The following is a 13301-nucleotide window of genomic DNA, read 5'->3' as shown; positions in this document are numbered from 1 at the left end:
ACTGAAAAAATAATTTATATTTCATTTCAACATTCGTTTTATATGTAAGTATGTTATTAATTTTGAAGAGATACATTAATGATGAAAAAGAATAAATTACATGAAATCCAAAACCTAATTAAGGATTAGTCAAGTCCTTTCGTGTAAAAAAAATATCTGAGAGAAGTCGGATGGAGGAGGCTCTCCTCAAAATCATATAAACAAGAAATGAAATAATAAAAGAATATATTTGCTTATATGGTAGGCAGAATAGCCTAAATGGCACATGTACTTCAAACACTTTGTCATGTCGGTCCCCAAACTTAGATATTTACCAATTGAACACTTATACTCATTCAAAACGTGAATAATAAATGCTTATCCAACGTGGTTGATCCTATGTGTCATATGTGGCTTCAGTGCATGATTCACACGCCTGTAAGGGGCGTGAAGACAATTTAAAAAGCCCTAATGGTAATAATTTAGCCTATTTAACAGCCATCTTCTTCTTTCTACCTTATTCTCCATTGTTGAACATTATAGAAGCTAATTTCTATCCAAATCTGATGCTTTCTTCTTTCTTTGTTAGCTTCAACAGTGAAAATAGAATATATTTTTTCATGTGATTCTTCATTGCCCATCAATTTTTGCCATCTCCTTTTGTTTTGAAAGTCGATTTTTTTTCTTTTTCTCCTGCAACAAATAAGCTACTGCCGCCTCTTCTCCTTCAACAATGAAGAAGGAACCTTTATGTTATTGTGGACTTGCTGCATATCTTAAAATGTCACGAACACCCACCAATCTTGGAAGAAAGTTCCTGGGCTGCTGAAGATATGAGATTGGTGAAAGTTGTGGCTTTTTTAGATGGGTTGATCCTGCGATTGAGGAAGAACACTACAAGACTCTTCTTGCGGCTCTTATTAAGAAGAGTGATCGATGTCATTGCCAAAGAAGACAAGGAAGGTCGAAGTTCAGAGTTGCTACTATTATAATTGCGGTTGTAGTTGTTCTAATGTTAGCTATTATGTTATATGTTTAGGATTGATAGTGTACTTTCTTATTTCCTGAGTTTAGGCTACATATTTTGTGTTTATGTAAAATTTTGTTCATGGAATATATTGACAAAGGCTCCATTACAGCAACAAGTACTAGTATAATGGCTTGTGTTATAGGCAGTTAATAGAACATCCAAAATAAGGAAGTTGGTTTACAAAATATTGGCAACAATAGGCAGTCAACAAAAACATACATAATGAAGTAGCTTTACAAAATATTGTCTACCACAGTCAATAAAAATATACATGATTAAGTCTTCAAAATATGTAAATATCAGTTGAGCACTTCAATTAATGTCTGTTATGGCTTGGCTGCTTGGTGTGGATTGTGTAACTGGTGTGGTTGCTTGAGTGGTTGTAGCAGAGTTTGCCCTTATGTAACTCTGTTCTTACAACTGCTTTTGTGTAACTGCATATCAACCCTTCTACTTTGTCCAGGTGGTTTGAACCTAAGTTCAATGTTGGTAGGGGCAGAACTTATGAGTGTAGAAGGATTGTGTACCACTCTGTTAGTAGTTTCAGACTGCACAAAAATAAAAGGTTGTGAGTGAGAGATTATGTAGTAAACCATATATGTTGATTGTGTAATTGAGTGGAAATATTTACCCTCTGTATTACAGTACCACTTGAATCAAATAGCACATCATATCCTGATGCCTTTGGTCTCATAGACCCTGCATTTGCACCACCTCTTCCAGGCTCATTGGTCTTCCTTTTTGGACCTCCTGCAACATTAGTTGATTGTTGTGTGCTTGGATCAGTGATTGGTGGAGTGAAGGTGCCACTTTCCATAGTTGAAGGTGTTGCTGTTGATCCAGTTGTTGCTGATGATCCAGCTGTTGGTACTGATGCACTTCCAACTGTTGTTGATGCACTTCCAGCTGCTTCTACTGATGCATTTTCAGTTGCTGCCGATGCACTTCCACCTGCTACTGTTGATGAAGTATTTTCAGCAGTTTCACCTCCAACTGAACTAGTTCAAGCCCTTCCCCCTTGGTTTCTCTACATATACATAACAAAACTATCACTAGTAATTGAATTCTTTCAACATTAGTAACAAAACAAACATTAATACTTACTGTTGATGGACATCCTTTATTGTTATGTCCAAGAGTCTTGCACAAAGAACATCCCATTTGTCTCTCTATCCTTGTACCCTTACCAAACTTCTTCTTTGGTTCATTAGCAGCTTTTCTCCTTTTTTTCTTTGGCCTTCCTGGCATTGCAGTTATAACAGGTGGCTCAACAGTTGGTAGTGTGCTTTTTGGCCACAAATTCATACTAGTTAAAGATTGAATGAATCTGCTACATACCTTAAGGTAGGTATCCTTTTTATACCAATGGTCAACATATGGCTCAACCTCATATTTCTTATAATGCATTGTTGTAATTGCATGTGCACATGGAATTCCTTTGAGTTGCCATGATCTACAAGTACAGGAATACCTCTTAAAGTCAACAACATATTTATATGGCCCATCCTGGATCTCATATCTTGTTTCACCATTAAATTTGACTTCACATTTGGCTGCCCTTTGAGCATTCTCTCCAAGTATTTCCATAGCCATGGGTGATATATCACCGACCATTTTTCAGAAACTCTCTCATGCTATTCATCCTCTCCATACACTTGATTCTAATTTCCTCTAATATAGTAATGATAGATTTGTTCCTAGCTGCCAATATCCAACTCTTGAATGCCTCACACATGTTGTTCTCCACTACATCATACTTACTATGTTCTTTTAAGTATGCCCTACACCATGTCTCTTTGTTGTATTTCACTAAGTCTTGAACAATATCTCCCCCCAGCTGGTTGATCGCAGCCAACTCCGCACCACTAATAAGTAGCGAGAGAGGGTCGCAATAGCTTTTACCCGATTTTGGGTCGGGATCGATATCCACAGAGAGCTAAAATTGGAATTGAGTGTCTATTTAGCCTAGGATTGCGTAGCATTCCAAATTGCACTTCTCATAATTTTTGGGGTTTTCTTTTATAATTCTACTTTTAACAAACTACAAATTGTAAATTAAGCTAAGAGTTAAATGCTACGGGTTGTTCAAATATTCTAAAAGCACTAGGGTAGTGGCATCCACCTAGGTGGTCAATTGACGAGTACTTGAAACTAAGGCTCTATTGACATGATTGGGGAGTATGATATAACCATTGCACTATTTTACCCACTCTACACCTCTCGGTGGTTCAAGTGATTTTTGCCAATTGACTTTCTCAAGACCAATGGGTATGCAAATTTGCTCAAGCAACTTAGGGTTCAAGTCGGGTATTACTCTCTCGAGGTTTAACCCTTTAATTGAGACTATTAATTCTCTTGAGTCCATCCCAATTCCTTGTTGGATCACTTTCGGAGACTTGGGCTCTCTTTCTCAAGAAGAGCCCAAGTCAACTTAGCACAAACTAGTGTTTGCGATCACTAATTCAGTAATTAAACGATGAAATTGACTCAAATAACAAACACCTATAGTCAATCTAACCCTAAATTGCAACACCCATCAATTGCCCATACTAAGGTTGAGCCACAACCCTAGCTAATTGGTCTAGCTACTCATGCTTGAAGAGAAAAACAGAGAAATAGATGAAGATAAACACATATAAATTAATTGCTAAGTTAAATACAAAGATTCAATGATGAAAACTAGGTAAAAATGCCCAAAATGGCTAAGAAGAGTCGTCTCACGAGCGCAGCTACTGTATTACAATATCTGATACCCTAAAAATAGAAAAAGGATCTATTTATACTAAGTTGGAAAATCTGGACAAAAATACCCCTGCGGGGTTAGTGCATACTGCACAAAATGGTATGCGGCCGCACTAGGCTCTTGAACTTGAAAACTTGACTCTTTGAACTCAGGCTCTGCGGACCACACAGAATGGACTGCGGCCGCGGAGGCTTCTAGTGCGGTCCGCACAAACTGGACCACGGACTACACACGCTTGAAAGCTCCAACTCACCCTCTCTGAACCTTGGCTCTGCGGACCGCACAGAATGGTAGTGCGGCCACATTGCCTTCAGTGCGGACCGCACAAAACCTTCTGCGGTCGCACTGCCTTAATGCCTGAAATACCAGCTCTCTGAATCTGCCTAGAGCGGATCACACAAAGTGTAGTGCGGCCGCACTAGGCCTGTTTTTCCTAAGTATGTCTTGTCTTTGGTACTAGTGCAAGTTTCACTCCTTTTAAGCTGATCTTTGACATCTTGTCACTTTGTTGATCAAACCTGCAATCAAGCACAACTTATGAACCTTTTGGGACTATTTTGTATGAATTTATAATCAAAGCGTAAGCAAGAAAGAGTATAAAATGCGTCAAAATCTCTAGTTATTACTGGTCCATTTCATCCAACTTCTTGCTAAAGTAAACTTCAAATGTATCTCTTGCACACTGCCAGAATTTTTCCTTCTTTCCTCACCAGGCCAAGTTTGCTTCCAATTAGCCTAGATATGTCTAGCACACCATCTCATCTCAGCATTTGGCAATAACTGAGTTATCGCTAGATGAAGACCCTACAATCAACAACATTATATTGTTATAACTTAAACATAAATGAAAACAGTTACACTTTAAAGACAGAGTATTAGAAACCATACCTTCTCCATATCTGACATGACTGTCAGCCCTTCTCCTTCAGTTTCTGTCAAGTTCAGATCATGCTTGAGACATCTGATAAACCAAGACCATATATCCTTTGATTCCTTTTCAACTACTTCCCAAGCCACATGATACATTTGATTATTTCCATCATTGGAAATGCAGGAAAGCTGTTCACCTTTACATGTTCCCTTTAGGAATGCACCACCAAAGCTAATTATGTTTCTGCACCCTTCTAATGATCCAGTTTTTAATGCTTCAAGACAGAAATAAATGCCCATAAACACCTCCTTGCCAGGAATTGAATCCTTAGATGTCCTTATCACTACAGTAGTGCCAGGGTTAGTAGACTTTAGCATTTCTGCATATTCATGAAGCCTAGCAAATTCTTTCTTATAATCACCCATATTCTCCTTCATAACTATCACTTTTGCTCTTGTATAGGAAGTTTTACTCACATACAAGCCATATGATTTCCTAAGTAAGGCTTGAATCTGATGAAGCTTAATTTGAGGCTCACTAATTATTCTATCTTTGAAGTTCTTTGCAATTCATGCTGGGTTACACATCTTGTTCCTTGTCTTCTTGTAGCATTTATGGATAGGGTAGTATGTAATCACCCTAAAATTATCGGTGCTACCTTCTATGCTACCAAGGATATGCCATGGACAACCTTTCTTTGTGCATTTTACCCTAACCCTTTCCTTCTCATTAGGTTTCAACTTAAGGTTCACACTTTTTTGAATAGAATATGTCTGCAATGTCTCCCTAAATTGTACAACATTCTCAAATATTATATACAGTTCAAATAATATTTTTTGTAAGTTGTGTCAAAGTAGACCTTCTTACTTGGATTCCTAGCTGGTGCATCCATTACTTCATCAGGGCCAACAAGTTTTCTTTCATCATCACTACACTCACTACCTGGATCTAAGCATCAAAATACTGGTCATCCCCTCCTAGGTTTCCTTCATATTTTCCCCTTTTGTTCTTATGCATATCTTCAAAACCAGAATCTATACCAACTAGACCGGATGGTATCTCATCTACATTTACTTGGGCATCCTTCTTTTTGTTGAGTTTAGACTATCTAATTTCAGCTAAGTCATCTTCCAAATCACTACACTCTTCAATGTTCTCATCTATATCAAATAGTGAGTCAGACCCTTCAGAATCATCAAGGTCCTCATCAAAATCAAATTCTAATATTTGAAGGTGATAGGATGAGAAGTTATTACTTTCACCTTCATATGATTCTTTTATCTCTTCATTTATATCTTCCCCCTTACCCTTATCTTTGTCATTTTCAGTCATATTTATATCATAGTTGGGAGGTGACACATCAGCCCTAGCAGTTAAGCCACTATCATGCCCATCTATTTGTATAGTGGGGTCTAGTTCAGTTATGTCCTCAACAAGAATAGGGTTACTAATTTTATGGACAATACAAACATCAACAAAGTCACCACCTTTCAATGTATTAAGAAACTTTAACACATCAACATCTGTTTTTAAAATGTAATAGCCACCCTTTTTGTTAACTTTGCATCCAAACAAATCAACTTCTAAAAATCCTAAGTCACTAGCAAACTTGTGAAACAACATAATATGTAGCTCATCCATATCAACTGTAGCTAATTGAGGACAAGTTAGTTCATTTGCATACCTTAGGTCAGGGTGCGATACAAAATTACCACTGTGGTGGATTTGTAGGTTAACTAGGCTTGAAGCCATTTTCTTTTCATACCTGCAAAGTAACAAAAAAATAGTGTTATCAATGACTATTTGTTATCAAAAGTTGCACTTTTACACAACTCCATAAATAAACCAACAAAAAGACATATTTTTTAAGTAAAAAAGCTTCCAAGATTCCTTTTTCATCCCCAAAATACCTTATAATATTCAAAAATACTTTGGTGGACCACTAACAAGAAGGAGACCCAACAAACTTCACAAAAAAATGCATAAACCTAAGATGAAATTCTGCTTTGACAAAAAAAACCAAAACACTAAACGGAATAACCAAATATGCCATTACATGCATGACACTATATTAAAAAGGGTTTTCACTCTAACATGTAACAAAACACAACAAAAGCCCCATATATTAAGGGAGATTACACAGTAATTATGACCTAACTCAGCCTTCCCCTAAAAACCCTAAACCGAGCAAAAGCCCCACAAATTAAGGGAAATGAAGAATAATAAAGACAAAATATGAAGAAAAAACTTACCCCCACAAACTTCGATAACAACTGTACATATGAAAATCCTGGCAACAACGACGGAGAAGAGAGGAGAGACTCACTGTTGTTCGATACTATCTAAGCCCTAAGTACGTGGATAATTATAAAATGAGGGGAAAAAGTGGGTTTGGGGGGGGGGGAGGGTAAATAATCCTTTCCCGTTTTTTTATCCTTTGTGGCCATAATATGTGACTTGGAGCCTACGTGATTTTATTTTATTGACGTGGCGGCCTACGTGTAGGAGATTGTATTACACGCATTGGCAGCCTCCTGTCATAAGCATTTATTATTCACAGTTTGAATGAGTATAAGTGTTCAATTGGCAATTATCTAAGTTTGGGGACCGGCATGACAAAGTGGTATAAGTACAGGTGCCATTTAGATCATTCTGCTTATATGGTGTATTCTAAGTTACAATTAAAAGATATTGAACGCTAAAAAATCTAACATACTGTGGATAAAGAAGAGTGTGTAATGAGCGAAAATATCATATATTAATATGGTGTATAATAATAATGACTTAATTTATATGTAGACTGTCCAACTATTTAAATAAGAAGGGAAATAAACAATAATGTCAGCCCATACGTATGTTAGTATAAAGATTAGCCAATTAATAAAATACTAGCCAATTAGCTATTCGTAGTAATAAAAAAACTTTCTTTTGAGTGGGTATTGTTGGAATAGATTGGATATCTCTTAAGGAGCTTAAATCTCAGTCTGTGATTAATTGGTAGAGTTTTGAGGTAGTTTGAATTGAAAATTCAAAGTAGATGAAAAAGATGATATGTGTATCACATTGTGTATCATTTGTGCATCACATACATATTATATTTGTATCAAATATGTATCACATGTATATCCTTGTATAGGTGCGTATGAGATACATACGTGATATATGTGTCACAGAAGAATTTTTTGAACTCGATTTTAACTACGGATTTTGATATCAGATTAGTCCAAATCACCTCCAATCTTCCTCAAATTTCGTATATTGACTCATCCATGTGTTTTCAATTAATTTCAACGAAACCCATTAAAAATTGTCATTTTTGCTTAGATTTTTTTAATTTTAGCACCTTGTTTGGTACCTCATCTATGAAATTTCTGTTCCATCTTGCATTTAATCTTGTTAATCGCACTTAAAAATTATGGAAGGAGATCTTTGCGTGTGATTCTTGGAGAGAAAGAATCTTATTTATTTGGATTTTCAGTTTTTTATGTGCTTGTCTAGCTTTGGTAAGTCTATAATTAATGACTAGAGGGTGATAAGTTAGGACTTATTTGAGACATTTTTGTAAGATTTCTTTTTAAATAATAATGGTTTTAAACAAAATTGTTTACCTCAAAAATACGAGTAACAATTAAATTTGATTAGTGGTTTTAAAGATATGTGATTTAGTTCAATACCAATTAATAATCAAGAAATATTAAGTAGAAATGAAAGAAACAAGTGAGTCAAACCAATGTTATCCAACAGTAGTGACCTTGAGCTTAGTGACCTCGAGGTGAATTAAGCACAATAAAGTAAGGACTATAAATATAAAGAACAATTCTGATGAACAATAGGCAAAAAGTACGGAGTATATTCTTTGTTCAATGATTAGATGATGTTACAAATGATTGGGGGTCCCCTTTATATAATAGGGGAACCTTAAATAAGGTATATTTTTATTTACAGTAAGGAGTATTCTTGGTACAACTGTCTAACCGCCTAGTACGGAATTGTACAATCCTATTTCGAGATTTGCGCCGTGATTTTGGGGATGTGGCAGGAATCTAGCTCATTCTGTTACAAATGCATAACGGTACTATCTCGAGGTCGGGCATACTTGGCCTCGGTACTCCTCGTACTCCTATCCCCGATCATTGCATTATGTCTTCGAGCTCAAGTCTGGTCCACCAGGCTCGAACTCGACCTCGCCCGGGCTCAAGCTTAGGACAGACCCTCGAGCCTGTAAGTCGAAGGCATACGATTTTGACCATATACAGATAGTCCTCGCATTTCTTAGAATAAGATGATAAGAAATGACTTGAATCTCGATCTCCTCGATGTCTCGATCATGATGCCAATCTCGTGATGTCAGCATCTGAAGTGATTGAAAGGTCGCGTCTGCACAGTTTCCAAGGTCATTAATTAGAGGCGGCTGACGATCGGCCTTTTGGATTCCCTAATACGCTTCAATGACTTCTATAAATAGGCCAACTTCACAATTCTGCAAACTTTACTTCTCAATTCGTTCCTAAATCTTGTTAGCTCCTTCAACTTCCTAGAGATCACACTTATCTCAATTTGTTCTTTACTCCATCATCAACCTTTTCTTCTTCACTTGAACCACAATGGCTAAAACATCCAAGGCCGTTCCCCAACAAGAAAAAGCCTCCTCGTCATCACCACCATCCAGAAGCAAACCGGTGGTGCCACCTCGCATAGAGGAGTGCATTCTCCCACCGTATGAAATAACATCCGATTTCAAAATTGAAAAATTTGTATTGACACCAGGCCGATGTGAGCCCATGTCTTGATATATCTGTTTGATAACCAAGGATGAGCTTGAGCAGGTAAAGAAGGATTGAAACTAGGATGGCAAAGATGTGGTGATTCCTTCCCCAGAAGAGGATATTACGACCTATAAAGCGGGGTACTTAAATGTGTACACCTACCCATTCACGCTGGGTTCCGTAGTTCCAACCTTTGGTCCCATAGATCCAGTTATCCTTGATTTATGCCAATGATACCAAGTGACCCTCAGCGAGGTCTACCCTTCATTCTGGCGAATTGTCAATTTGACTAGATACTTCTCGAGCCAAGTCGAGGGGATGCCTTTTACCCTCGACCATTTGATCAGGTTGTATATCCCTTGGCTTTACCGAGGTGACTTGACAAAACTGCAATGCCGATCCTCGAAATCTCTCTTCTCCAGTATCGATAAGGACAAAGACCGATGATGGATGAGCTAGTTTGTTCGAGTCATGACCTCTGACCTGATTCCTATTGAGAGGATGCCATTCCCCGAGGAATGGAACATAAAATGTAAATACATAGTAACTTTACACCTTGCTTCCCTTTTCCTTTCATGATTTTATCTTTTTCTCGATCTAACCCCTTTTCGATGGTGCAGTTGTTATTTGGTTTCCTGGAGCGGTTCCAGACCTCGAAGGTTGGGTCCGCAAACTGGCCTCTACTTCTTCATATGCGGAGCGCTGCTGGCGTGATTTAGCCAAGGGCCGATGGGAGGCAAAACACCACGGTGAGTTTTCTTATTTGTTTACTTGTGTTTCTCAATGAAATACTTACTTTTATCTTTATTCAGGCCTCAGAGATGCCATTGTTATGCGGCTGCCCCCTCCCGGTGAAGAAGAGATCCCAAAGCTTTCCAAAGATAAGGAAAGAAAGAGAGGGTCACCTGCAAATCCCATGAAGCCTAGGAAAAGCATGGCTCGAAAGCCTAAGGCCGACACGGTGGCCTTTTCCCTAGAAACGGCCCAACACCTTCGAAATCAAGAAGAAGAAGAAGACGACGACTGCCTGTTGGTAGCTTGTAAAAGAGGAAGTGCCGGTGCTTCGAAGCCTACTGAATCGGTGGTGGTAGATGCAGTTCATTTTATAACCGAAGAGATCTCCTAGGGGAGTTCAAGCAAAGTCCCCGAGCCATTAGGTAACAAAAGAGCACCTTGTTTTAGAGGTCATTTGGAAGGTGAGACCGAGGGGCCCGGTCCCGAGTGGATAACATGGGGTAATCAATGCGGATGATTCGTCGTTTGGCCCTGAGTTCTCCGAGGGGCAATTCCGAGATGCTCGGAATATGAGAACTCCCGATGTGGGGACGAGTCATGAAGGGCATGATATCTTTTGTGAATGCCTTGCTGGGATCGGTGATGGCCTCGACTCAAATGCTTCTTTTATTTCGACGAGGCCCGAAAGCTCTTCAAACAAGTAAGTTTTTGTCTTTTGAAATCACGCTTGTGTTTTATTCTTGTTGTTCTGAGCCTAACCTATCCCTTTTTGTGAAGGTCGTCGTGCTCCAAAAGAAAGCATTCTCCAAGTCTTAACTGAGCTTGATCGATATGGGGTCGAGCTTAAGAAGATCTCGGAAGAGAGGGACAATCTTAAAATCCTCTATGTCAAGAAAGAGGAGGAGATCATCGATCTTCAGGCCGAATTGGCAAAGGCTCACCAAGAGCAGATCGAGCTTACCGAAAAGGTAATATTCCCACTGAAGTTTTGTTATGGATTTGCCCGATCGGTTTTCTAACATTTTTACTTTGCAGTTTCAACAAAATGGTGAGTTAGTGGAGCAGCTCCGAGAGGAGCTTAAGATGAAGGAGGCCGAGACCCTGGGGTGGAGGCAAGGCATGGACAGTCTCACCTCTGAGAAAGAAACTTTTCGAGAGTAGCTGGCTTCACTTGAATGCTAGTCTTAAAGAAGGAGGAGAGCCTAGCTCGAGGCCGCAAAATTGAGGAGCTTAAAGCTAAGTCCGCTGTTGAGTTGGCAAATGCCAAATCTGACGCTGAGGAAATTATATCTTCGTACCGAGCCAACGCCGAAGCAACTAATGCCCGGGCAACAAAGATCTTTGTTGTGACCGAAGTTATGTTATCATGTGCACTTGACTACGCCAGGCGGCAGTCCCAGAAGGAAACCCTCGAGGAGGTGCATGCTCGCGGCTTCGATCTCTTAGCCGATATTGAAAGGGCGAAGACTTTGGAAGAAGAGGCTGCCATTTTGCTTTCTGATGAGGATGACTCAGCTAGTGGCTCTGAGAGCGGAGGAGACGAAGATGACGTCCCCGGGGAGGAGGCTCCCGAAGACGCGGCTCCCGAAGGTGCTGCTCCTGAAGATGCAGCTGCCAAAGATACGACTCCAGAGTAACTTTAGGTTTCTTTTTGTTTTAGTGTTTCTTGCGTAAGTACCCTTGTGGGTATTTGTAAATATCTTTTGGAAATACAAAGGAACTCTTTGTTTCAACCTTGGCTTGTGATCCCATTTTGTCTTTATTTATGGAAAATTCAATTGTACAACCCAAATGATCAGTCTGAGTATTGGTTTGAACTCTGAACATAATGGACCCTTAGGTTTTTTTACTGATCAACATAATTCCTCTTAAGGTCTTAGGTAATTCTCGAGCTTAAATCAACTAGATGCGAGCTCATAACAATGGAACTCTTGAGTCCGAGTAGAGTGAGAACGAGGTCTCGATGTCTATATGTTTTGGCCCTTAAGCCTTTTTAAGTTGGCCCTTAGGCTTTGTATATCGGTCCTTAGGCTCTTTATGTTGGCTCTTAGGCTCTTATACATCAGCCCATAGGCTCTTTAAGTTGGGTCGATTCGGCCTCTAAAGTGGCTATAATTTTTCCCTCTCTTCGTCTAAAAGTCTTAGTGAAAATTTTTGTATGCTTAGCATGTGTTTTTTGTACCCGTTTGGGTTTTTCGAAGGTTCGATGTATTGGAACCTTATTAGTAATTAGTTTGTATAAACATAATCAAATACCTCTTGAGTTTTTTTCGAAGGATAATGTTATTGAAGCCTTTAAATTATTTGAGGGCTAAATTTATCGAAGCCCTTTATATTTTGCTTTTGCCGATGGTAGCCTGATTTAACCGGGTTTTTCAAAGTGTTTGAAGCCCTTTAATTTATGGGGGAAGTGGGACGTCTACGAGCCACATTATTTTAGTTTAACCTTTTTATATGACTGTAGTCTTTAATATGGTTGTAGCCTTCGGGTATGTCACTTGGACTTGTTTCCCGATAACCTTTCGAACTTGTCCGAAAAGTTAGTCCCCGAGCGTATTGGCCTTGGCCTTTGTTTCGAGGGGATGCCTCTTTGAGGTCTTATGAGTCTGAGTTTTCGATAACTCAAATGTGTTGATCGTCGATGACATTCCTCGAGTATTTCGGGGTTGCATTCGTGCTTTGGCTCTTGAGCCGTTTCCCGTAGGATTATAAGTGTAAGGCTCGTGTAATAGTAGACTTCTTAGAGACACAAAGTTTTTTTGATATAAACAGAATGCTTCTATAAATATTTGATACATGCGTACATGTTTTGCCATCGGGGCTCGACTATTCTATATGGACACGGTTCATCTGACCGTTTGGCCCTTTACAAAGTTCTCTTATCGAGGCCCTCTTAGGCGTGATGTATTTTCCTTGAAAATATAACCTCCGGGGGTGATGCCCCCCAGTATTCGAGGTTGATTAAAAAGAAGCCTTGGATACTGTTAAGTTCTCCTTAGGTAGCACATAGTAGTTGCCTCGTTAAAAACCTTGCCGGTAAAACCCATATAGGACAAAATCCGATCTAAGGGAAAAAGAGTGCAACACATGCTTTAAAATCTAAGGCCTTCGTGTAAAAAATGATGCCTTCGAGATCATATGCCTTCGATTGAAACATCTGTAATGAGTCAGTTTTAA

Source organism: Nicotiana tabacum, chromosome 18, assembly GCF_000715075.1.
Source record: "Nicotiana tabacum cultivar K326 chromosome 18, ASM71507v2, whole genome shotgun sequence".
In the NCBI taxonomy this organism is placed as follows: Eukaryota; Viridiplantae; Streptophyta; class Magnoliopsida; order Solanales; family Solanaceae; genus Nicotiana; species Nicotiana tabacum.
Note: the sequence above shows the minus strand (reverse complement) of the source record.